Here is a 25,419-nt window from a genome sequence, read left to right as displayed (position 1 = left end):
GTGCCACCATAAATTACCAGCCTAGCGTAATGCGGCTGCAAGTGCGGTCTGGCTAACACCAAAGAAAAAAAAAATTTCTTAAGATAATTTTAAATTAATTAAAAGAAATCGTGGTGTGTAAGCAACTAACTACTGGGCACATCAACAACTACGACAAGTTTTGCTACCAGCGGAATATCTGATCACTGCAGAATGTTAACCCATTTCAGGCTGTGTTTTAATTAATTTTAGGTGGGCCGATCCCGACGGTACTGCAATGCCGGGCCAACCCGCGACAGAGGTGGAGCAAGCCCCTAGCACTCCGTCATAAGCCAAAAATGAGTTTAATATTCTGGTCGTGCAATGCAGGACGTATCAGATATTAAGCTGATAAGAACAGATACTACACTTTTTTTCCCTCCTACCTCCCCTATAGCCCTACCTTTTCCTCTCCAAAAATGCCGCCATCCTCTAGTGTCGACGCAGCACGTAAAGCAGGGTGTTGTTAGCAGCAAGACTTATTGCCATAAACCGAAAATAAAAGCGGAGGCATACTCTGCTATGCCTCAGGGGGCGACGACACACTCCTCAGAAACACACTTCCCTCTGCAGGTGTGAGGCAAGTGATGATGTTAAAAACTAAATAGAAAGAAATAAATAAAGACAGAAATGAAGGCAAAAAAAAAAAAACAGCGACGGTAGCACACTCAAACGAAACTGGCGAGATAATCCCATAGCCCATAGAATTAATGAAGTAATAATCCCCTAAGATAGATTATGTATTTTCCAATTTTCCAATAATTTTTCATACAACGTTCACACAATTTCCATGTTACCAATTTCCATATTATCAGTATCATAGAGCAGTCTACTCTAGTGATGCCCAGAAGGCCAATATCAAACCTGGGGTATGGTTAAGTCAAGAGTAGTTTGAAAGTCCGAGTGACAAAGATCCAGGGGTACACTCAGGCAATTCTTATACGAGGTGCCTTACTCAGCCTGGACCACCTTTTGATAACCATGAACCATTGCAACTTTAAGAAATCTTGCAAAAGTAATGGTATGTTTCCGGTCACATTCCGCCAGGCGATGCTGGCTCCAAAGGTAGTCCATGAAAGAGACAGCATCGGTGAGGCAAAGGTCATAGATCGTGAAAATGGTGTGGCCCAAGAGCCACACCACTGCGTTATGTCGTTTTCGGGGGTTGGTCTGAATATCAGGCGTAAGGAACCAGTCGATTGGCACATTGTCCAGTGTAGTCCCACCGATCAGCGCTAATAGCACACGTGCAAGGTCCCACACTTCTGTGACGTGAGGGCATAAGAGACGATGCTCTCTGGTGTCTACGTCACCACATCGGCCGCAAGCAGCCGAGGGCCATAGGCGGATGGCCGCCAAGCGATGATTAGTGGGTATTAAATTGTTTACAACGCGATACCATAGCGCTGAAACTTCTGTGGGGAGGGCTGGGTGGTTGATATTAGCCCAAGCTTGGTGCCAGATGACCGATGGTCGTCTGTCCTCCAATTTATGTGGTGTGGGCTGGCTCTCGAAGCGCCTAGTAAAGGCGCTTTGATGTGCGTGCCTTGTCGGTGGCCACTGTTAGGACGTAACTTTGATTGAGGTAATAGACCTTGACTGCCGTCATCCGGAATGTAATATGTGTCAAACATACTGGTTCACGCGCCGATTGTGGGCGATAACGGTCGAAAAGCACCGCTGTTGTCCCACCTGGGTCAATCTCACGCAAAGTGGCGATACGGTGAATCAGGATTGCCGCACATTTGCGGGGAAAGTCAATGAGTCCAAGGCCACCATCGACCTTTGGCAGTGTACAAGTCTGTGCATCAACTTTGAATAGTGCATGCCGCCACAACAGGCAATATACTGTTTGTGAGATGGCTCTGCTGGTTTGTTTCGGTAGCGTAAGGAGTTGTGCTACATACCATGCCCGTTATAGGATGTAAGTATTAATCAGTTGGATTCAATGATGGAGGTCGAGTCGTCGATCAGTGTGACTCACGCAAAGTCCTCTGATGCGCGTGAGAATCCGCCTGCACGTGAGTGTTAAGATGCGCTGCGGACAGGCAGTCACCTCAAGACCCAAGATACGTTGTTCCCCTACAATCCGGAACCATGGGCGCTCGATGGTCAATGATCGTGGTCCTAGTGGGATTAGCACCATTTTGTTGACTTTTAACATGGCACGGGATGCTCGTTCATAAACGTGGAGGACTCGGCGAACTGAATCGATGTCCCTGGCGTTTGCTACAAACACACCTACACCATCTGCGTATGCCGCACTGCGGAAGGTGACGCCTGGGAAAGGAACACCATCGACCATTCGTCCGATGTCACGCAGCACGGGGTCCAAAGCGATAAAATACACTGACAAGGGACACCCTTGTCGAACTGATCGTCTGATGGGAATTGGTCGTGATCTGCAGCCGTTCACAATGATTGTGGAATTTGCTCCATCCAAGAAGTGCCGGATGACTCTTATGAAGTGCTCCCCGAAACCCATCCGCGACATAACGGCCAGCAGGTAAGGATGGTAGACCCTATCGAAGGTACCGGCGAAAGCTAGGGATCAATTGCAGCCGGGGTTCGAGCGTCGGCGGTGGGTGAGTAAGACAGCATCACGGTATATAGAAGCAGCGGTGAAGGTGGTTCGATTCGAAACGCCACATGATTGAGTGGGACAAAGTACCTTATTCATTACCTGTTTAAGACGTGAAGCCACACTTCGTGCCACCAACTTATAAACAGTGTTAAGAACGGTGATGGGACGTACGTCTCTAGCCCGACAGTCGACTGTGACCTTTGGATTAAGGGCAATACGTACAGCTAGAAAATCGGCGGGTAGCTCGCAACCAGCAAAAATCTTCTCGCACATTTTGCAGGAGCGGTCTCCTAACAGGCCGGAAAATCTAGCACTTCAATTAGTGCTGGAATGGCACAATCGAAGGGCGGTATCCTTGCGGAGTACCGCCAGAGATGAAAAACCGCAGTGTCAGGGCCTAAATGCTTGCAGCATGTACGCTTCACATGTGGGAGTCACACATGGTGGTGCGGGCCGATATGGCAACAGGCGACCGTCGAAAACATCGCAAAGGCAAGTGCCGGAGGGAACGACAAAATACGAGAGCACTCGTCAACAGCCCAGTACCACCCTCCATGTCGAGGAGTAAACTGCGACTCCCATTTGAACGCCGCTAGCTGCCAGGCCAGTGGAGAAGCCGTGAGGCCGCCCCACAGCAGCGCCAGGCCGGCGCGAGCTATACTGGCGCGAGCTACACCTAGCCGAGTGCTTACATCGTCCACCGCCTACTGCATATGTGTGTGTGCGTGTGTACCACGTATTCTGCGTGCGTGCGGCGGCGACGACGAAGACGACGACGACGACGTTCGCGAGGAGCTAAGGTTATAACTCCAAAAAATATTATTAAAATTATCTGCGATAGGACCATAAGAGACGCTAACGAGGCATCCGAAGGCACTGTCCTGTGCCACCATAAATTACCAGCCTAGCGTAATGCGGCTGCAAGTGCGGTCTGGCTAACACAAAAAAAAAAAAAAAAAATTTCTTAAGATAATTTTAAATTAATTAAAAGAAATCGTGGTGTGTAAGCAACTAACTACTGGGCACATCAACAACTACGACAAGTTTTGCTACCAGCGGAATATCTGATCACTGCAGAATGTTAACCCATTTCAGGCTGTGTTTTAATTAATTTTAGGTGGGCCGATCCCGACGGTACTGCAATGCCGGGCCAACCCGCGACAGAGGTGGAGCAAGCCCCTAGCACTCCGTCATAAGCCAAAAATGAGTTTAATATTCTGGTCGTGCAATGCAGGACGTATCAGATATTAAGCTGATAAGAGCAGATACTACACTTTTTTTCCCTCCTACCTCCCCTATAGCCCTACCTTTTCCTCTCCAAAAATGCCGCCATCCTCTAGTGTCGACGCAGCACGTAAAGCAGGGTGTTGTTAGCAGCAAGACTTATTGCCATAAACCGAAAATAAAAGCGGAGGCATACTCTGCTATGCCTCAGGGGGCGGCGACACACTCCTCAGAAACACACTTCCCTCTGCAGGTGTGAGGCAAGTGATGATGTTAAAAACTAAATAGAAAGAAATAAATAAAGACAGAAATGAAGGCAAAAAAAAAAAACAGCGACGGTAGCACACTCAAACGAAACTGGCGAGATAATCCCATAGCCCATAGAATTAACGAAGTAATAATCCCCTAAGATAGATTATGTGTTTTCCAATTTTCCAATAATTTTTCATACAACGTTCACACAATTTCCATGTTACCAATTTCCATATTATCAGTATCATAGAGCAGTCTACTCTAGTGATGCCCAGAAGGCCAATATCAAACCTGGGGTATGGTTAAGTCAAGAGTAGTTTGAAAGTCCGAGTGACAAAGATCCAGGGGTACACTCAGGCAATTCTTATACGAGGTGCCTTACTCAGCCTGGACCACCTTTTGATAACCATGAACCATTGCAACTTTAAGAAATCTTGCAAAAGTAATGGTATGTTTCCGGTCACATTCCGCCAGGCGATGCTGGCTCCAAAGGTAGTCCATGAAAGAGACAGCATCGGTGAGGCAAAGGTCATAGATCGTGAAAATGGTGTGGCCCAAGAGCCACACCACTGCGTTATGTCGTTTTCGGGGGTTGGTCTGAATATCAGGCGTAAGGAACCAGTCGATTGGCACATAGTCCAGTGTAGTCCCACCGATCAGCGCTAATAGCACACGTGCAAGGTCCCACACTTCTGTGACGTGAGGGCATAAGAGACGATGCTCTCTGGTGTCTACGTCACCACATCGGCCGCAAGCAGCCGAGGGCCATAGGCGGATGGCCGCCAAGCGATGATTAGTGGGTATTAAATTGTTTACAACGCGATACCATAGCGCTGAAACTTCTGTGGGGAGGGCTGGGTGGTTGATATTAGCCCAAGCTTGGTGCCAGATGACCGATGGTCGTCTGTCCTCCAATTTATGTGGTGTGGGCTGGCTCTCGAAGCGCCTAGTAAAGGCGCTTTGATGTGCGTGCCTTGTCGGTGGCCACTGTTAGGACGTAACTTTGATTGAGGTAATAGACCTTGACTGCCGTCATCCGGAATGTAATATGTGTCAAACATACTGGTTCACGCGCCGATTGTGGGCGATAACGGTCGAAAAGCACCGCTGTTGTCCCACCTGGGTCAATCTCACGCAAAGTGGCGATACGGTGAATCAGGATTGCCGCACATTTGCGGGGAAAGTCAATGAGTCCAAGGCCACCATCGACCTTTGGCAGTGTACAAGTCTGTGCATCAACTTTGAATAGTGCATGCCGCCACAACAGGCAATATACTGTTTGTGAGATGGCTCTGCTGGTTTGTTTCGGTAGCGTAAGGAGTTGTGCTACATACCATGCCCGTTATAGGATGTAAGTATTAATCAGTTGGATTCAATGATGGAGGTCGAGTCGTCGATCAGTGTGACTCACGCAAAGTCCTCTGATGCGCGTGAGAATCCGCCTGCACGTGAGTGTTAAGATGCGCTGCGGACAGGCAGTCACCTCAAGACCCAAGATACGTTGTTCCCCTACAATCCGGAACCATGGGCGCTCGATGGTCAATGATCGTGGTCCTAGTGGGATTAGCACCATTTTGTTGACTTTTAACATGGCACCGGATGCTCGTTCATAAACGTGGAGGACTCGGCGAACTGAATCGATGTCCCTGGCGTTTGCTACAAACACACCTACACCATCTGCGTATGCCGCACTGCGGAAGGTGACGCCTGGGAAAGGAACACCATCGACCATTCGTCCGATGTCACGCAGCACGGGGTCCAAAGCGATAAAATACACTGACAAGGGACACCCTTGTCGAACTGATCGTCTGATGGGAATTGGTCGTGATCTGCAGCCGTTCACAATGATTGTGGAATTTGCTCCATCCAAGAAGTGCCGGATGACTCTTATGAAGTGTTCCCCGAAACCCATCCGCGACATAACGGCCAGCAGGTAAGGATGGTAGACCCTATCGAAGGCACCGGCGAAAGCTAGGGATCAATTGCAGCCGGGGTTCGAGCGTCGGCGGTGGGTGAGTAAGACAGCATCACGGTATATAGAAGCAGCGGTGAAGGTGGTTCGATTCGAAACGCCACATGATTGAGTGGGACAAAGTACCTTATTCATTACCTGTTTAAGACGTGAAGCCACACTTCGTGCCACCAACTTATAAACAGTGTTAAGAACGGTGATGGGACGTACGTCTCTAGCCCGACAGTCGACTGTGACCTTTGGATTAAGGGCAATACGTACAGCTAGAAAATCGGCGGGTAGCTCGCAACCAGCAAAAATCTTCTCGCACATTTTGCAGGAGCGGTCTCCTAACAGGCCGGAAAATCTAGCACTTCAATTAGTGCTGGAATGGCACAATCGAAGGGCGGTATCCTTGCGGAGTACCGCCAGAGATGAAAAACCGCAGTGTCAGGGCCTAAATGCTTGCAGCATGTACGCTTCACATGTGGGAGTCACACATGGTGGTGCGGGCCGATATGGCAACAGGCGACCGTCGAAAACATCGCAAAGGCAAGTGCCGGAGGGAACGACAAAATACGAGAGCACTCGTCAACAGCCCAGTACCACCCTCCATGTCGAGGAGTAAACTGCGACTCCCATTTGAACGCCGCTAGCTGCCAGGCCAGTGGAGAAGCCGTGAGGCCGCCCCACAGCAGCGCCAGGCCGGCGCGAGCTATACTGGCGCGAGCTACACCTAGCCGAGTGCTTACATCGTCCACCGCCTACTGCATATGTGTGTGTGCGTGTGTACCACGTATTCTGCGTGCGTGCGGCGGCGACGACGACGACGACGACGACGACGACGTTCGCGAGGAGCTAAGGTTATAACTCCAAAAAATATTATTAAAATTATCTGCGATAGGACCATAAGAGACGCTAACGAGGCATCCGAAGGCACTGTCCTGTGCCACCATAAATTACCAGCCTAGCGTAATGCGGCTGCAAGTGCGGTCTGGCTAACACAAAAAAAAAAAAAAAAAAATTTCTTAAGATAATTTTAAATTAATTAAAAGAAATCGTGGTGTGTAAGCAACTAACTACTGGGCACATCAACAACTACGACAAGTTTTGCTACCAGCGGAATATCTGATCACTGCAGAATGTTAACCCATTTCAGGCTGTGTTTTAATTAATTTTAGGTGGGCCGATCCCGACGGTACTGCAATGCCGGGCCAACCCGCGACAGAGGTGGAGCAAGCCCCTAGCACTCCGTCATAAGCCAAAAATGAGTTTAATATTCTGGTCGTGCAATGCAGGACGTATCAGATATTAAGCTGATAAGAGCAGATACTACACTTTTTTTCCCTCCTACCTCCCCTATAGCCCTACCTTTTCCTCTCCAAAAATGCCGCCATCCTCTAGTGTCGACGCATCACGTAAAGCAGGGTGTTGTTAGCAGCAAGACTTATTGCCATAAACCGAAAATAAAAGCGGAGGCATACTCTGCTATGCCTCAGGGGGCGGCGACACACTCCTCAGAAACACACTTCCCTCTGCAGGTGTGAGGCAAGTGATGATGTTAAAAACTAAATAGAAAGAAATAAATAAAGACAGAAATGAAGGCAAAAAAAAAAAAAACAGCGACGGTAGCACACTCAAACGAAACTGGCGAGATAATCCCATAGCCCATAGAATTAACGAAGTAATAATCCCCTAAGATAGATTATGTGTTTTCCAATTTTCCAATAATTTTTCATACAACGTTCACACAATTTCCATGTTACCAATTTCCATATTATCAGTATCATAGAGCAGTCTACTCTAGTGATGCCCAGAAGGCCAATATCAAACCTGGGGTATGGTTAAGTCAAGAGTAGTTTGAAAGTCCGAGTGACAAAGATCCAGGGGTACACTCAGGCAATTCTTATACGAGGTGCCTTACTCAGCCTGGACCACCTTTTGATAACCATGCCGGCCGACGTGGCCGTGCGGTTAAAGGCGCTGCAGTCTGGAACCGCAAGACCGCTACGGTCGCAGGTTCGACTCCTGCCTCGGGCATGGATGTTTGTGATGTCCTTAGGTTAGTTAGGTTTAACTAGTTCTAAGTTCTAGGGGACTGATGACCACAGCAGTTAAGTCCCATAGTGCTCAGAGCCATTTGAACCATTTTTTTGATAACCATGAACCATTGCAACTTTAAGAAATCTTGCAAAAGTAATGGTATGTTTCCGGTCACATTCCGCCAGGCGATGCTGGCTCCAAAGGTAGTCCATGAAAGAGACAGCATCGGTGAGGCAAAGGTCATAGATCGTGAAAATGGTGTGGCCCAAGAGCCACACCACTGCGTTATGTCGTTTTCGGGGGTTGGTCTGAATATCAGGCGTAAGGAACCAGTCGATTGGCACATAGTCCAGTGTAGTCCCACCGATCAGCGCTAATAGCACACGTGCAAGGTCCCACACTTCTGTGACGTGAGGGCATAAGAGACGATGCTCTCTGGTGTCTACGTCACCACATCGGCCGCAAGCAGCCGAGGGCCATAGGCGGATGGCCGCCAAGCGATGATTAGTGGGTATTAAATTGTTTACAACGCGATACCATAGCGCTGAAACTTCTGTGGGGAGGGCTGGGTGGTTGATATTAGCCCAAGCTTGGTGCCAGATGACCGATGGTCGTCTGTCCTCCAATTTATGTGGTGTGGGCTGGCTCTCGAAGCGCCTAGTAAAGGCGCTTTGATGTGCGTGCCTTGTCGGTGGCCACTGTTAGGACGTAACTTTGATTGAGGTAATAGACCTTGACTGCCGTCATCCGGAATGTAATATGTGTCAAACATACTGGTTCACGCGCCGATTGTGGGCGATAACGGTCGAAAAGCACCGCTGTTGTCCCACCTGGGTCAATCTCACGCAAAGTGGCGATACGGTGAATCAGGATTGCCGCACATTTGCGGGGAAAGTCAATGAGTCCAAGGCCACCATCGACCTTTGGCAGTGTACAAGTCTGTGCATCAACTTTGAATAGTGCATGCCGCCACAACAGGCAATATACTGTTTGTGAGATGGCTCTGCTGGTTTGTTTCGGTAGCGTAAGGAGTTGTGCTACATACCATGCCCGTTATAGGATGTAAGTATTAATCAGTTGGATTCAATGATGGAGGTCGAGTCGTCGATCAGTGTGACTCACGCAAAGTCCTCTGATGCGCGTGAGAATCCGCCTGCACGTGAGTGTTAAGATGCGCTGCGGACAGGCAGTCACCTCAAGACCCAAGATACGTTGTTCCCCTACAATCCGGAACCATGGGCGCTCGATGGTCAATGATCGTGGTCCTAGTGGGATTAGCACCATTTTGTTGACTTTTAACATGGCACCGGATGCTCGTTCATAAACGTGGAGGACTCGGCGAACTGAATCGATGTCCCTGGCGTTTGCTACAAACACACCTACACCATCTGCGTATGCCGCACTGCGGAAGGTGACGCCTGGGAAAGGAACACCATCGACCATTCGTCCGATGTCACGCAGCACGGGGTCCAAAGCGATAAAATACACTGACAAGGGACACCCTTGTCGAACTGATCGTCTGATGGGAATTGGTCGTGATCTGCAGCCGTTCACAATGATTGTGGAATTTGCTCCATCCAAGAAGTGCCGGATGACTCTTATGAAGTGTTCCCCGAAACCCATCCGCGACATAACGGCCAGCAGGTAAGGATGGTAGACCCTATCGAAGGCACCGGCGAAAGCTAGGGATCAATTGCAGCCGGGGTTCGAGCGTCGGCGGTGGGTGAGTAAGACAGCATCACGGTATATAGAAGCAGCGGTGAAGGTGGTTCGATTCGAAACGCCACATGATTGAGTGGGACAAAGTACCTTATTCATTACCTGTTTAAGACGTGAAGCCACACTTCGTGCCACCAACTTATAAACAGTGTTAAGAACGGTGATGGGACGTACGTCTCTAGCCCGACAGTCGACTGTGACCTTTGGATTAAGGGCAATACGTACAGCTAGAAAATCGGCGGGTAGCTCGCAACCAGCAAAAATCTTCTCGCACATTTTGCAGGAGCGGTCTCCTAACAGGCCGGAAAATCTAGCACTTCAATTAGTGCTGGAATGGCACAATCGAAGGGCGGTATCCTTGCGGAGTACCGCCAGAGATGAAAAACCGCAGTGTCAGGGCCTAAATGCTTGCAGCATGTACGCTTCACATGTGGGAGTCACACATGGTGGTGCGGGCCGATATGGCAACAGGCGACCGTCGAAAACATCGCAAAGGCAAGTGCCGGAGGGAACGACAAAATACGAGAGCACTCGTCAACAGCCCAGTACCACCCTCCATGTCGAGGAGTAAACTGCGACTCCCATTTGAACGCCGCTAGCTGCCAGGCCAGTGGAGAAGCCGTGAGGCCGCCCCACAGCAGCGCCAGGCCGGCGCGAGCTATACTGGCGCGAGCTACACCTAGCCGAGTGCTTACATCGTCCACCGCCTACTGCATATGTGTGTGTGCGTGTGTACCACGTATTCTGCGTGCGTGCGGCGGCGACGACGACGACGACGACGACGACGTTCGCGAGGAGCTAAGGTTATAACTCCAAAAAATATTATTAAAATTATCTGCGATAGGACCATAAGAGACGCTAACGAGGCATCCGAAGGCACTGTCCTGTGCCACCATAAATTACCAGCCTAGCGTAATGCGGCTGCAAGTGCGGTCTGGCTAACACAAAAAAAAAAAAAAAAAAATTTCTTAAGATAATTTTAAATTAATTAAAAGAAATCGTGGTGTGTAAGCAACTAACTACTGGGCACATCAACAACTACGACAAGTTTTGCTACCAGCGGAATATCTGATCACTGCAGAATGTTAACCCATTTCAGGCTGTGTTTTAATTAATTTTAGGTGGGCCGATCCCGACGGTACTGCAATGCCGGGCCAACCCGCGACAGAGGTGGAGCAAGCCCCTAGCACTCCGTCATAAGCCAAAAATGAGTTTAATATTCTGGTCGTGCAATGCAGGACGTATCAGATATTAAGCTGATAAGAGCAGATACTACACTTTTTTTCCCTCCTACCTCCCCTATAGCCCTACCTTTTCCTCTCCAAAAATGCCGCCATCCTCTAGTGTCGACGCAGCACGTAAAGCAGGGTGTTGTTAGCAGCAAGACTTATTGCCATAAACCGAAAATAAAAGCGGAGGCATACTCTGCTATGCCTCAGGGGGCGGCGACACACTCCTCAGAAACACACTTCCCTCTGCAGGTGTGAGGCAAGTGATGATGTTAAAAACTAAATAGAAAGAAATAAATAAAGACAGAAATGAAGGCAAAAAAAAAAAAACAGCGACGGTAGCACACTCAAACGAAACTGGCGAGATAATCCCATAGCCCATAGAATTAACGAAGTAATAATCCCCTAAGATAGATTATGTGTTTTCCAATTTTCCAATAATTTTTCATACAACGTTCACACAATTTCCATGTTACCAATTTCCATATTATCAGTATCATAGAGCAGTCTACTCTAGTGATGCCCAGAAGGCCAATATCAAACCTGGGGTATGGTTAAGTCAAGAGTAGTTTGAAAGTCCGAGTGACAAAGATCCAGGGGTACACTCAGGCAATTCTTATACGAGGTGCCTTACTCAGCCTGGACCACCTTTTGATAACCATGAACCATTGCAACTTTAAGAAATCTTGCAAAAGTAATGGTATGTTTCCGGTCACATTCCGCCAGGCGATGCTGGCTCCAAAGGTAGTCCATGAAAGAGACAGCATCGGTGAGGCAAAGGTCATAGATCGTGAAAATGGTGTGGCCCAAGAGCCACACCACTGCGTTATGTCGTTTTCGGGGGTTGGTCTGAATATCAGGCGTAAGGAACCAGTCGATTGGCACATAGTCCAGTGTAGTCCCACCGATCAGCGCTAATAGCACACGTGCAAGGTCCCACACTTCTGTGACGTGAGGGCATAAGAGACGATGCTCTCTGGTGTCTACGTCACCACATCGGCCGCAAGCAGCCGAGGGCCATAGGCGGATGGCCGCCAAGCGATGATTAGTGGGTATTAAATTGTTTACAACGCGATACCATAGCGCTGAAACTTCTGTGGGGAGGGCTGGGTGGTTGATATTAGCCCAAGCTTGGTGCCAGATGACCGATGGTCGTCTGTCCTCCAATTTATGTGGTGTGGGCTGGCTCTCGAAGCGCCTAGTAAAGGCGCTTTGATGTGCGTGCCTTGTCGGTGGCCACTGTTAGGACGTAACTTTGATTGAGGTAATAGACCTTGACTGCCGTCATCCGGAATGTAATATGTGTCAAACATACTGGTTCACGCGCCGATTGTGGGCGATAACGGTCGAAAAGCACCGCTGTTGTCCCACCTGGGTCAATCTCACGCAAAGTGGCGATACGGTGAATCAGGATTGCCGCACATTTGCGGGGAAAGTCAATGAGTCCAAGGCCACCATCGACCTTTGGCAGTGTACAAGTCTGTGCATCAACTTTGAATAGTGCATGCCGCCACAACAGGCAATATACTGTTTGTGAGATGGCTCTGCTGGTTTGTTTCGGTAGCGTAAGGAGTTGTGCTACATACCATGCCCGTTATAGGATGTAAGTATTAATCAGTTGGATTCAATGATGGAGGTCGAGTCGTCGATCAGTGTGACTCACGCAAAGTCCTCTGATGCGCGTGAGAATCCGCCTGCACGTGAGTGTTAAGATGCGCTGCGGACAGGCAGTCACCTCAAGACCCAAGATACGTTGTTCCCCTACAATCCGGAACCATGGGCGCTCGATGGTCAATGATCGTGGTCCTAGTGGGATTAGCACCATTTTGTTGACTTTTAACATGGCACCGGATGCTCGTTCATAAACGTGGAGGACTCGGCGAACTGAATCGATGTCCCTGGCGTTTGCTACAAACACACCTACACCATCTGCGTATGCCGCACTGCGGAAGGTGACGCCTGGGAAAGGAACACCATCGACCATTCGTCCGATGTCACGCAGCACGGGGTCCAAAGCGATAAAATACACTGACAAGGGACACCCTTGTCGAACTGATCGTCTGATGGGAATTGGTCGTGATCTGCAGCCGTTCACAATGATTGTGGAATTTGCTCCATCCAAGAAGTGCCGGATGACTCTTATGAAGTGTTCCCCGAAACCCATCCGCGACATAACGGCCAGCAGGTAAGGATGGTAGACCCTATCGAAGGCACCGGCGAAAGCTAGGGATCAATTGCAGCCGGGGTTCGAGCGTCGGCGGTGGGTGAGTAAGACAGCATCATGGTATATAGAAGCAGCGGTGAAGGTGGTTCGATTCGAAACGCCACATGATTGAGTGGGACAAAGTACCTTATTCATTACCTGTTTAAGACGTGAAGCCACACTTCGTGCCACCAACTTATAAACAGTGTTAAGAACGGTGATGGGACGTACGTCTCTAGCCCGACAGTCGACTGTGACCTTTGGATTAAGGGCAATACGTACAGCTAGAAAATCGGCGGGTAGCTCGCAACCAGCAAAAATCTTCTCGCACATTTTGCAGGAGCGGTCTCCTAACAGGCCGGAAAATGTAGCACTTCAATTAGTGCTGGAATGGCACAATCGAAGGGCGGTATCCTTGCGGAGTACCGCCAGAGATGAAAAACCGCAGTGTCAGGGCCTAAATGCTTGCAGCATGTACGCTCCACATGTGGGAGTCACACATGGTGGTGCGGGCCGATATGGCAACAGGCGACCGTCGAAAACATCGCAAAGGCAAGTGCCGGAGGGAACGACAAAATACGAGAGCACTCGTCAACAGCCCAGTACCACCCTCCATGTCGAGGAGTAAACTGCGACTCCCATTTGAACGCCGCTAGCTGCCAGGCCAGTGGAGAAGCCGTGAGGCCGCCCCACAGCAGCGCCAGGCCGGCGCGAGCTATACTGGCGCGAGCTACACCTAGCCGAGTGCTTACATCGTCCACCGCCTACTGCATATGTGTATGTGCGTGTGTACCACGTATTCTGCGTGCGTGCGGCGGCGACGACGACGACGACGTTCGCGAGGAGCTAAGGTTATAACTCCAAAAAATATTATTTAAATTATCTGCGATAGGACCATAAGAGACGCTAACGAGGCATCCGAAGGCACTGTCCTGTGCCACCATAAATTACCAGCCTAGCGTAATGCGGCTGCAAGTGCGGTCTGGCTAAAACCAAAAAAAAAAAATTTCTTAAGATAATTTTAAATTAATTAAAAGAAATCGTGGTGTGTAAGCAACTAACTACTGGGCACATCAACAACTACGACAAGTTTTGCTACCAGCGGAATATCTGATCACTGCAGAATGTTAACCCATTTCAGGCTGTGTTTTAATTAATTTTAGGTGGGCCGATCCCGACGGTACTGCAATGCCGGGCCAACCCGCGACAGAGGTGGAGCAAGCCCCTAGCACTCCGTCATAAGCCAAAAATGAGTTTAATATTCTGGTCGTGCAATGCAGGACGTATCAGATATTAAGCTGATAAGAGCAGATACTACACTTTTTTTCCCTCCTACCTCCCCTATAGCCCTACCTTTTCCTCTCCAAAAATGCCGCCATCCTCTAGTGTCGACGCAGCACGTAAAGCAGGGTGTTGTTAGCAGCAAGACTTATTGCCATAAACCGAAAATAAAAGCGGAGGCATACTCTGCTATGCATCAGGGGGCGACGACACACTCCTCAGAAACACACTTCCCTCTGCAGGTGTGAGGCAAGTGATGATGTTAAAAACTAAATAGAAAGAAATAAATAAAGACAGAAATGAAGGCAAAAAAAAAAAAACAGCGACGGTAGCACACTCAAACGAAACTGGCGAGATAATCCCATAGCCCATAGAATTAACGAAGTAATAATCCCCTAAGATAGATTATGTGTTTTCCAATTTTCCAATAATTTTTCATACAACGTTCACACAATTTCCATGTTACCAATTTCCATATTATCAGTATCATAGAGCAGTCTACTCTAGTGATGCCCAGAAGGCCAATATCAAACCTGGGGTATGGTTAAGTCAAGAGTAGTTTGAAAGTCCGAGTGACAAAGATCCAGGGGTACACTCAGGCAATTCTTATACGAGGTGCCTTACTCAGCCTGGACCACCTTTTGATAACCATGAACCATTGCAACTTTAAGAAATCTTGCAAAAGTAATGGTATATTTCCGGTCACATTCCGCCAGGCGATGCTGGCTCCAAAGGTAGTCCATGAAAGAGACAGCATCGGTGAGGCAAAGGTCATAGATCGTGAAAATGGTGTGGCCCAAGAGCCACACCACTGCGTTATGTCGTTTTCGGGGGTTGGTCTGAATATCAGGCGTAAGGAACCAGTCGATTGGCACATAGTCCAGTGTAGTCCCACCGATCAGCGCTAATAGCACACGTGCAAGGTCCCACACTTCTGTGACGTGAGGGCATAAGAGACGATGCTCTCTGGTGTCTACGTCACCACATCGGCCGCAAGCAGCCGAGGGCCATAGGCGGATGGCCGCCAAGCGATGATTAGTGGGTATTAAATTGTTTACAACGCGATACCATAGCGCTGAAACTTCTGTGGGGAGGGCTGGGTGGTTGATATTAGCCCAAGCTTGGTGCCAGATGACCGATGGTCGTCTGTCCTCCAATTTATGTGGTGTGGGCTGGCTCTCGAAGCGCCTAGTAAAGGCGCTTTGATGTGCGTGCCTTGTCGGTGGCCACTGTTAGGACGTAACTTTGATTGAGGTAATAGACCTTGACTGCCGTCATCCGGAATGTAATATGTGTCAAACATACTGGTTCACGCGCCGATTGTGGGCGATAACGGTCGAAAAGCACCGCTGTTGTCCCACCTGGGTCAATCTCACGCAAAGTGGCGATACGGTGAATCAGGATTGCCGCACATTTGCGGGGAAAGTCAATGAGTCCAAGGCCACCATCGACCTTTGGCAGTGTACAAGTCTGTGCATCAACTTTGAATAGTGCATGCCGCCACAACAGGCAATATACTGTTTGTGAGATGGCTCTGCTGGTTTGTTTCGGTAGCGTGAGGAGTTGTGCTACATACCATGCCCGTTATAGGATGTAAGTATTAATCAGTTGGATTCAATGATGGAGGTCGAGTCGTCGATCAGTGTGACTCACGCAAAGTCCTCTGATGCGCGTGAGAATCCGCCTGCACGTGAGTGTTAAGATGCGCTGCGGACAGGCAGTCACCTCAAGACCCAAGATACGTTGTTCCCCTACAATCCGGAACCATGGGCGCTCGATGGTCAATGATCGTGGTCCTAGTGGGATTAGCACCATTTTGTTGACTTTTAACATGGCACCGGATGCTCGTTCATAAACGTGGAGGACTCGGCGAACTGAATCGATGTCCCTGGCGTTTGCTACAAACACACCTACACCATCTGCGTATGCCGCACTGCGGAAGGTGACGCCTGGGAAAGGAACACCATCGACCAATCGTCCGATGTCACGCAGCACGGGGTCCAAGGCGATAAAATACACTGACAAGGGACACCCTTGTCGAACTGATCGTCTGATGGGAATTGGTCGTGATCTGCAGCCGTTCACAATGATTGTGGAATTTGCTCCATCCAAGAAGTGCCGGATGACTCTTATGAAGTGCTCCCCGAAACCCATCCGCGACATAACGGCCAGCAGGTAAGGATGGTAGACCCTATCGAAGGCACCGGCGAAAGCTAGGGATCAATTGCAGCCGGGGTTCGAGCGTCGGCGGTGGGTGAGTAAGACAGCATCACGGTATATAGAAGCAGCGGTGAAGGTGGTTCGATTCGAAACGCCACATGATTGAGTGGGACAAAGTACCTTATTCATTACCTGTTTAAGACGTGAAGCCACACTTCGTGCCACCAACTTATAAACAGTGTTAAGAACGGTGATGGGACGTACGTCTCTAGCCCGACAGTCGACTGTGCCCTTTGGATTAAGGGCAATACGTACAGCTAGAAAATCGGCGGGTAGCTCGCAACCAGCAAAAATCTCCTCGCACATTTTGCAGGAGCGGTCTCCTAACAGGCCGGAAAATCTAGCACTTCAATTAGTGCTGGAATGGCACAATCGAAGGGCGGTATCCTTGCGGAGTACCGCCACAGATGAAAAACCGCAGTGTCAGGGCCTAAATGCTTGCAGCATGTACGCTCCACATGTGGGAGTCACACATGGTGGTGCGGGCCGATATGGCAACAGGCGACCGTCGAAAACATCGCAAAGGCAAGTGCCGGAGGGAACGACAAAATACGAGAGCACTCGTCAACAGCCCAGTACCACCCTCCATGTCGAGGAGTAAACTGCGACTCCCATTTGAACGCCGCTAGCTGCCAGGCCAGTGGAGAAGCCGTGAGGCCGCCCCACAGCAGCGCCAGGCCGGCGCGAGCTATACTGGCGCGAGCTACACCTAGCCGAGTGCTTACATCGTCCACCGCCTACTGCATATGTGTATGTGCGTGTGTACCACGTATTCTGCGTGCGTGCGGCGGCGACGACGACGACGACGACGACGTTCGCGAGGAGCTAAGGTTATAACTCCAAAAAATATTATTAAAATTATCTGCGATAGGACCATAAGAGACGCTAACGAGGCATCCGAAGGCACTGTCCTGTGCCACCATAAATTACCAGCCTAGCGTAATGCGGCTGCAAGTGCGGTCTGGCTAAAACCAAAAAAAAAAAATTTCTTAAGATAATTTTAAATTAATTAAAAGAAATCGTGGTGTGTAAGCAACTAACTACTGGGCACATCAACAACTACGACAAGTTTTGCTACCAGCGGAATATCTGATCACTGCAGAATGTTAACCCATTTCAGGCTGTGTTTTAATTAATTTTAGGTGGGCCGATCCCGACGGTACTGCAATGCCGGGCCAACCCACGACAGAGGTGGAGCAAGCCCCTAGCACTCCGTCATAAGCCAAAAATGAGTTTAATATTCTGGTCGTGCAATGCAGGACGTATCAGATATTAAGCTGATAAGAGCAGATACTACACTTTTTTTCCCTCCTACCTCCCCTATAGCCCTACCTTTTCCTCTCCAAAAATGCCGCCATCCTCTAGTGTCGACGCAGCACGTAAAGCAGGGTGTTGTTAGCAGCAAGACTTATTGCCATAAACCGAAAATAAAAGCGGAGGCATACTCTGCTATGCCTCAGGGGGCGACGACACACTCCTCAGAAACACACATCCCTCTGCAGGTGTGAGGCAAGTGATGATGTTAAAAACTAAATAGAAAGAAATAAATAAAGACAGAAATGAAGGCAAAAAAAAAACAGCGACGGTAGCACACTCAAACGAAACTGGCGAGATAATCCCATAGCCCATAGAATTAACGAAGTAATAATCCCCTAAGATAGATTATGTGTTTTCCAATTTTCCAATAATTTTTCATACAACGTTCACACAATTTCCATGTTACCAATTTCCATATTATCAGTATCATAGAGCAGTCTACTCTAGTGATGCCCAGAAGGCCAATATCAAACCTGGGGTATGGTTAAGTCAAGAGTAGTTTGAAAGTCCGAGTGACAAAGATCCAGGGGTACACTCAGGCAATTCTTATACGAGGTGCCTTACTCAGCCTGGACCACCTTTTGATAACCATGAACCATTGCAACTTTAAGAAATCTTGCAAAAGTAATGGTATGTTTCCGGTCACATTCCGCCAGGCGATGCTGGCTCCAAAGGTAGTCCATGAAAGAGACAGCATCGGTGAGGCAAAGGTCATAGATCGTGAAAATGGTGTGGCCCAAGAGCCACACCACTGCGTTATGTCGTTTTCGGGGGTTGGTCTGAATATCAGGCGTAAGGAACCAGTCGATTGGCACATAGTCCAGTGTAGTCCCACCGATCAGCGCTAATAGCACACGTGCAAGGTCCCACACTTCTGTGACGTGAGGGCATAAGAGACGATGCTCTCTGGTGTCTACGTCACCACATCGGCCGCAAGCAGCCGAGGGCCATAGGCGGATGGCCGCCAAGCGATGATTAGTGGGTATTAAATTGTTTACAACGCGATACCATAGCGCTGAAACTTCTGTGGGGAGGGCTGGGTGGTTGATATTAGCCCAAGCTTGGTGCCAGATGACCGATGGTCGTCTGTCCTCCAATTTATGTGGTGTGGGCTGGCTCTCGAAGCGCCTAGTAAAGGCGCTTTGATGTGCGTGCCTTGTCGGTGGCCACTGTTAGGACGTAACTTTGATTGAGGTAATAGACCTTGACTGCCGTCATCCGGAATGTAATATGTGTCAAACATACTGGTTCACGCGCCGATTGTGGGCGATAACGGTCGAAAAGCACCGCTGTTGTCCCACCTGGGTCAATCTCACGCAAAGTGGCGATACGGTGAATCAGGATTGCCGCACATTTGCGGGGAAAGTCAATGAGTCCAAGGCCACCATCGACCTTTGGCAGTGTACAAGTCTGTGCATCTACTTTGAATAGTGCATGCCGCCACAACAGGCAATATACTGTTTGTGAGATGGCTCTGCTGGTTTGTTTCGGTAGCGTAAGGAGTTGTGCTACATACCATGCCCGTTATAGGATGTAAGTATTAATCAGTTGGATTCAATGATGGAGGTCGAGTCGTCGATCAGTGTGACTCACGCAAAGTCCTCTGATGCGCGTGAGAATCCGCCTGCACGTGAGTGTTAAGATGCGCTGCGGACAGGCAGTCACCTCAAGACCCAAGATACGTTGTTCCCCTACAATCCGGAACCATGGGCGCTCGATGGTCAATGATCGTGGTCCTAGTGGGATTAGCACCATTTTGTTGACTTTTAACATGGCACCGGATGCTCGTTCATAAACGTGGAGGACTCGGCGAACTGAATCGATGTCCCTGGCGTTTGCTACAAACACACCTACACCATCTGCGTATGCCGCACTGCGGAAGGTGACGCCTGGGAAAGGAACACCATCGACCATTCGTCCGATGTCACGCAGCACGGGGTCCAAAGCGATAAAATACACTGACAAGGGACACCCTTGTCGAACTGATCGTCTGATGGGAATTGGTCGTGATCTGCAGCCGTTCACAATGATTGTGGAATTTGCTCCATCCAAGAAGTGCCGGATGACTCTTATGAAGTGCTCCCCGAAACCCATCTGCGACATAACGGCCAGCAGGTAAGGATGGGAGACCCTATCGAAGGCACCGGCGAAATCTAGGGATCAATTGCAGCCGGGGTTCGAGCGTCGGCGGTGGGTGAGTAAGACAGCATCACGGTATATAGAAGCAGCGGTGAAGGTGGTTCGATTCGAAACGCCACATGATTGAGTGGGACAAAGTACCTTATTCATTACCTGTTTAAGACGTGAAGCCACACTTCGTGCCACCAACTTATAAACAGTGTTAAGAACGGTGATGGGACGTACGTCTCTAGCCCGACAGTCGACTGTGACCTTTGGATTAAGGGCAATACGTACAGCTAGAAAATCGGCGGGTAGCTCGCAACCAGCAAAAATCTCCTCGCACATTTTGCAGGAGCGGTCTCCTAACAGGCCGGAAAATCTAGCACTTCAATTAGTGCTGGAATGGCACAATCGAAGGGCGGTATCCTTGCGGAGTACCGCCAGAGATGAAAAACCGCAGTGTCAGGGCCTAAATGCTTGCAGCATGTACGCTCCACATGTGGGAGTCACACATGGTGGTGCGGGCCGATATGGCAACAGGCGACCGTCGAAAACATCGCAAAGGCAAGTGCCGGAGGGAACGACAAAATACGAGAGCACTCGTCAACAGCCCAGTACCACCCTCCATGTCGAGGAGTAAACTGCGACTCCCATTTGAACGCCGCTAGCTGCCAGGCCAGTGGAGAAGCCGTGAGGCCGCCCCACAGCAGCGCCAGGCCGGCGCGAGCTATACTGGCGCGAGCTACACCTAGCCGAGTGCTTACATCGTCCACCGTCTACTGCATATGTGTGTGTGCGTGTGTACCACGTATTCTGCGTGCGTGCGGCGGCGACGACGACGACGACGACGTTCGCGAGGAGCTAAGGTTATAACTCCAAAAAATATTATTAAAATTATCTGCGATAGGACCATAAGAGACGCTAACGAGGCATCCGAAGGCACTGTCCTGTGCCACCATAAATTACCAGCCTAGCGTAATGCGGCTGCAAGTGCGGTCTGGCTAACACAAAAAAAAAAAAAAATTTCTTAAGATAATTTTAAATTAATTAAAAGAAATCGTGGTGTGTAAGCAACTAACTACTGGGCACATCAACAACTACGACAAGTTTTGCTACCAGCGGAATATCTGATCACTGCAGAATGTTAACCCATTTCAGGCTGTGTTTTAATTAATTTTAGGTGGGCCGATCCCGACGGTACTGCAATGCCGGGCCAACCCGCGACAGAGGTGGAGCAAGCCCCTAGCACTCCGTCATAAGCCAAAAATGAGTTTAATATTCTGGTCGTGCAATGCAGGACGTATCAGATATTAAGCTGATAAGAGCAGATACTACACTTTTTTTCCCTCCTACCTCCCCTATAGCCCTACCTTTTCCTCTCCAAAAATGCCGCCATCCTCTAGTGTCGACGCAGCACGTAAAGCAGGGTGTTGTTAGCAGCAAGACTTATTGCCATAAACCGAAAATAAAAGCGGAGGCATACTCTGCTATGCCTCAGGGGGCGACGACACACTCCTCAGAAACACACTTCCCTCTGCAGGTGTGAGGCAAGTGATGATGTTAAAAACTAAATAGAAAGAAATAAATAAAGACAGAAATGAAGGCAAAAAAAAAAAACAGCGACGGTAGCACACTCAAACGAAACTGGCGAGATAATCCCATAGCCCATAGAATTAACGAAGTAATAATCCCCTAAGATAGATTATGTGTTTTCCAATTTTCCAATAATTTTTCATACAACGTTCACACAATTTCCATGTTACCAATTTCCATATTATCAGTATCATAGAGCAGTCTACTCTAGTGATGCCCAGAAGGCCAATATCAAACCTGGGGTATGGTTAAGTCAAGAGTAGTTTGAAAGTCCGAGTGACAAAGATCCAGGGGTACACTCAGGCAATTCTTATACGAGGTGCCTTACTCAGCCTGGACCACCTTTTGATAACCATGAACCATTGCAACTTTAAGAAATCTTGCAAAAGTAATGGTATATTTCCGGTCACATTCCGCCAGGCGATGCTGGCTCCAAAGGTAGTCCATGAAAGAGACAGCATCGGTGAGGCAAAGGTCATAGATCGTGAAAATGGTGTGGCCCAAGAGCCACACCACTGCGTTATGTCGTTTTCGGGGGTTGGTCTGAATATCAGGCGTAAGGAACCAGTCGATTGGCACATAGTCCAGTGTAGTCCCACCGATCAGCGCTAATAGCACACGTGCAAGGTCCCACACTTCTGTGACGTGAGGGCATAAGAGACGATGCTCTCTGGTGTCTACGTCACCACATCGGCCGCAAGCAGCCGAGGGCCATAGGCGGATGGCCGCCAAGCGATGATTAGTGGGTATTAAATTGTTTACAACGCGATACCATAGCGCTGAAACTTCTGTGGGGAGGGCTGGGTGGTTGATATTAGCCCAAGCTTGGTGCCAGATGACCGATGGTCGTCTGTCCTCCAATTTATGTGGTGTGGGCTGGCTCTCGAAGCGCCTAGTAAAGGCGCTTTGATGTGCGTGCCTTGTCGGTGGCCACTGTTAGGACGTAACTTTGATTGAGGTAATAGACCTTGACTGCCGTCATCCGGAATGTAATATGTGTCAAACATACTGGTTCACGCGCCGATTGTGGGCGATAACGGTCGAAAAGCACCGCTGTTGTCCCACCTGGGTCAATCTCACGCAAAGTGGCGATACGGTGAATCAGGATTGCCGCACATTTGCGGGGAAAGTCAATGAGTCCAAGGCCACCATCGACCTTTGGCAGTGTACAAGTCTGTGCATCAACTTTGAATAGTGCATGCCGCCACAACAGGCAATATACTGTTTGTGAGATGGCTCTGCTGGTTTGTTTCGGTAGCGTAAGGAGTTGTGCTACATACCATGCCCGTTATAGGATGTAAGTATTAATCAGTTGGATTCAATGATGGAGGTCGAGTCGTCGATCAGTGTGACTCACGCAAAGTCCTCTGATGCGCGTGAGAATCCGCCTGCACGTGAGTGTTAAGATGCGCTGCGGACAGGCAGTCACCTCAAGACCCAAGATACGTTGTTCCCCTACAATCCGGAACCATGGGCGCTCGATGGTCAATGATCGTGGTCCTAGTGGGATTAGCACCATTTTGTTGACTTTTAACATGGCACCGGATGCTCGTTCATAAACGTGGAGGACTCGGCGAACTGAATCGATGTCCCTGGCGTTTGCTACAAACACACCTACACCATCTGCGTATGCCGCACTGCGGAAGGTGACGCCTGGGAAAGGAACACCATCGACCAATCGTCCGATGTCACGCAGCACGGGGTCCAAGGCGATAAAATACACTGACAAGGGACACCCTTGTCGAACTGATCGTCTGATGGGAATTGGTCGTGATCTGCAGCCGTTCACAATGATTGTGGAATTTGCTCCATCCAAGAAGTGCCGGATGACTCTTATGAAGTGCTCCCCGAAACCCATCCGCGACATAACGGCCAGCAGGTAAGGATGGTAGACCCTATCGAAGGCACCGGCGAAAGCTAGGGATCAATTGCAGCCGGGGTTCGAGCGTCGGCGGTGGGTGAGTAAGACAGCATCACGGTATATAGAAGCAGCGGTGAAGGTGGTTCGATTCGAAACGCCACATGATTGAGTGGGACAAAGTACCTTATTCATTACCTGTTTAAGACGTGAAGCCACACTTCGTGCCACCAACTTATAAACAGTGTTAAGAACGGTGATGGGACGTACGTCTCTAGCCCGACAGTCGACTGTGCCCTTTGGATTAAGGGCAATACGTACAGCTAGAAAATCGGCGGGTAGCTCGCAACCAGCAAAAATCTCCTCGCACATTTTGCAGGAGCGGTCTCCTAACAGGCCGGAAAATGTAGCACTTCAATTAGTGCTGGAATGGCACAATCGAAGGGCGGTATCCTTGCGGAGTACCGCCAGAGATGAAAAACCGCAGTGTCAGGGCCTAAATGCTTGCAGCATGTACGCTCCACATGTGGGAGTCACACATGGTGGTGCGGGCCGATATGGCAACAGGCGACCGTCGAAAACATCGCAAAGGCAAGTGCCGGAGGGAACGACAAAATACGAGAGCACTCGTCAACAGCCCAGTACCACCCTCCATGTCGAGGAGTAAACTGCGACTCCCATTTGAACGCCGCTAGCTGCCAGGCCAGTGGAGAAGCCGTGAGGCCGCCCCACAGCAGCGCCAGGCCGGCGCGAGCTATACTGGCGCGAGCTACACCTAGCCGAGTGCTTACATCGTCCACCGCCTACTGCATATGTGTATGTGCGTGTGTACCACGTATTCTGCGTGCGTGCGGCGGCGACGACGACGACGACGACGACGACGTTCGCGAGGAGCTAAGGTTATAACTCCAAAAAATATTATTAAAATTATCTGCGATAGGACCATAAGAGACGCTAACGAGGCATCCGAAGGCACTGTCCTGTGCCACCATAAATTACCAGCCTAGCGTAATGCGGCTGCAAGTGCGGTCTGGCTAAAACCAAAAAAAAAAAATTTCTTAAGATAATTTTAAATTAATTAAAAGAAATCGTGGTGTGTAAGCAACTAACTACTGGGCACATCAACAACTACGACAAGTTTTGCTACCAGCGGAATATCTGATCACTGCAGAATGTTAACCCATTTCAGGCTGTGTTTTAATTAATTTTAGGTGGGCCGATCCCGACGGTACTGCAATGCCGGGCCAACCCACGACAGAGGTGGAGCAAGCCCCTAGCACTCCGTCATAAGCCAAAAATGAGTTTAATATTCTGGTCGTGCAATGCAGGACGTATCAGATATTAAGCTGATAAGAGCAGATACTACACTTTTTTTCCCTCCTACCTCCCCTATAGCCCTACCTTTTCCTCTCCAAAAATGCCGCCATCCTCTAGTGTCGACGCAGCACGTAAAGCAGGGTGTTGTTAGCAGCAAGACTTATTGCCATAAACCGAAAATAAAAGCGGAGGCATACTCTGCTATGCCTCAGGGGGCGACGACACACTCCTCAGAAACACACATCCCTCTGCAGGTGTGAGGCAAGTGATGATGTTAAAAACTAAATAGAAAGAAATAAATAAAGACAGAAATGAAGGCAAAAAAAAAACAGCGACGGTAGCACACTCAAACGAAACTGGCGAGATAATCCCATAGCCCATAGAATTAACGAAGTAATAATCCCCTAAGATAGATTATGTGTTTTCCAATTTTCCAATAATTTTTCATACAACGTTCACACAATTTCCATGTTACCAATTTCCATATTA

At 49.1% G+C, this 25,419-nt stretch overlaps 8 pseudogenes; all 8 read right to left on the bottom strand.

Moving 5' to 3' along the window:
* Positions 1-226: 226 nt before the first annotated feature.
* LOC126421473 (U2 spliceosomal RNA) lies at positions 227-439 on the bottom strand (annotated as a pseudogene).
* A 3,275-nt stretch (positions 440-3,714) lies between these two features.
* LOC126422447 (U2 spliceosomal RNA) lies at positions 3,715-3,927 on the bottom strand (annotated as a pseudogene).
* Positions 3,928-7,205: 3,278 nt separating this feature from the next.
* On the bottom strand, positions 7,206-7,418 carry LOC126422436 (U2 spliceosomal RNA; annotated as a pseudogene).
* Positions 7,419-10,907: 3,489 nt separating this feature from the next.
* Positions 10,908-11,120, bottom strand: LOC126422425 (U2 spliceosomal RNA; annotated as a pseudogene).
* Positions 11,121-14,381: 3,261 nt separating this feature from the next.
* Positions 14,382-14,594, bottom strand: LOC126422414 (U2 spliceosomal RNA; annotated as a pseudogene).
* A 3,267-nt stretch (positions 14,595-17,861) lies between these two features.
* Positions 17,862-18,074, bottom strand: LOC126422790 (U2 spliceosomal RNA; annotated as a pseudogene).
* Positions 18,075-21,337: 3,263 nt separating this feature from the next.
* On the bottom strand, positions 21,338-21,550 carry LOC126422403 (U2 spliceosomal RNA; annotated as a pseudogene).
* A 3,269-nt stretch (positions 21,551-24,819) lies between these two features.
* LOC126422779 (U2 spliceosomal RNA) lies at positions 24,820-25,032 on the bottom strand (annotated as a pseudogene).
* Between the last annotated feature and the right edge of the window lie 387 nt (positions 25,033-25,419).

This window comes from Schistocerca serialis, chromosome 1 (assembly GCF_023864345.2).
Source record: "Schistocerca serialis cubense isolate TAMUIC-IGC-003099 chromosome 1, iqSchSeri2.2, whole genome shotgun sequence".
Taxonomy (NCBI): Eukaryota; Metazoa; Arthropoda; class Insecta; order Orthoptera; family Acrididae; genus Schistocerca; species Schistocerca serialis.
Note: the sequence above shows the minus strand (reverse complement) of the source record. Positions and strands in the feature narration are given on the sequence as shown.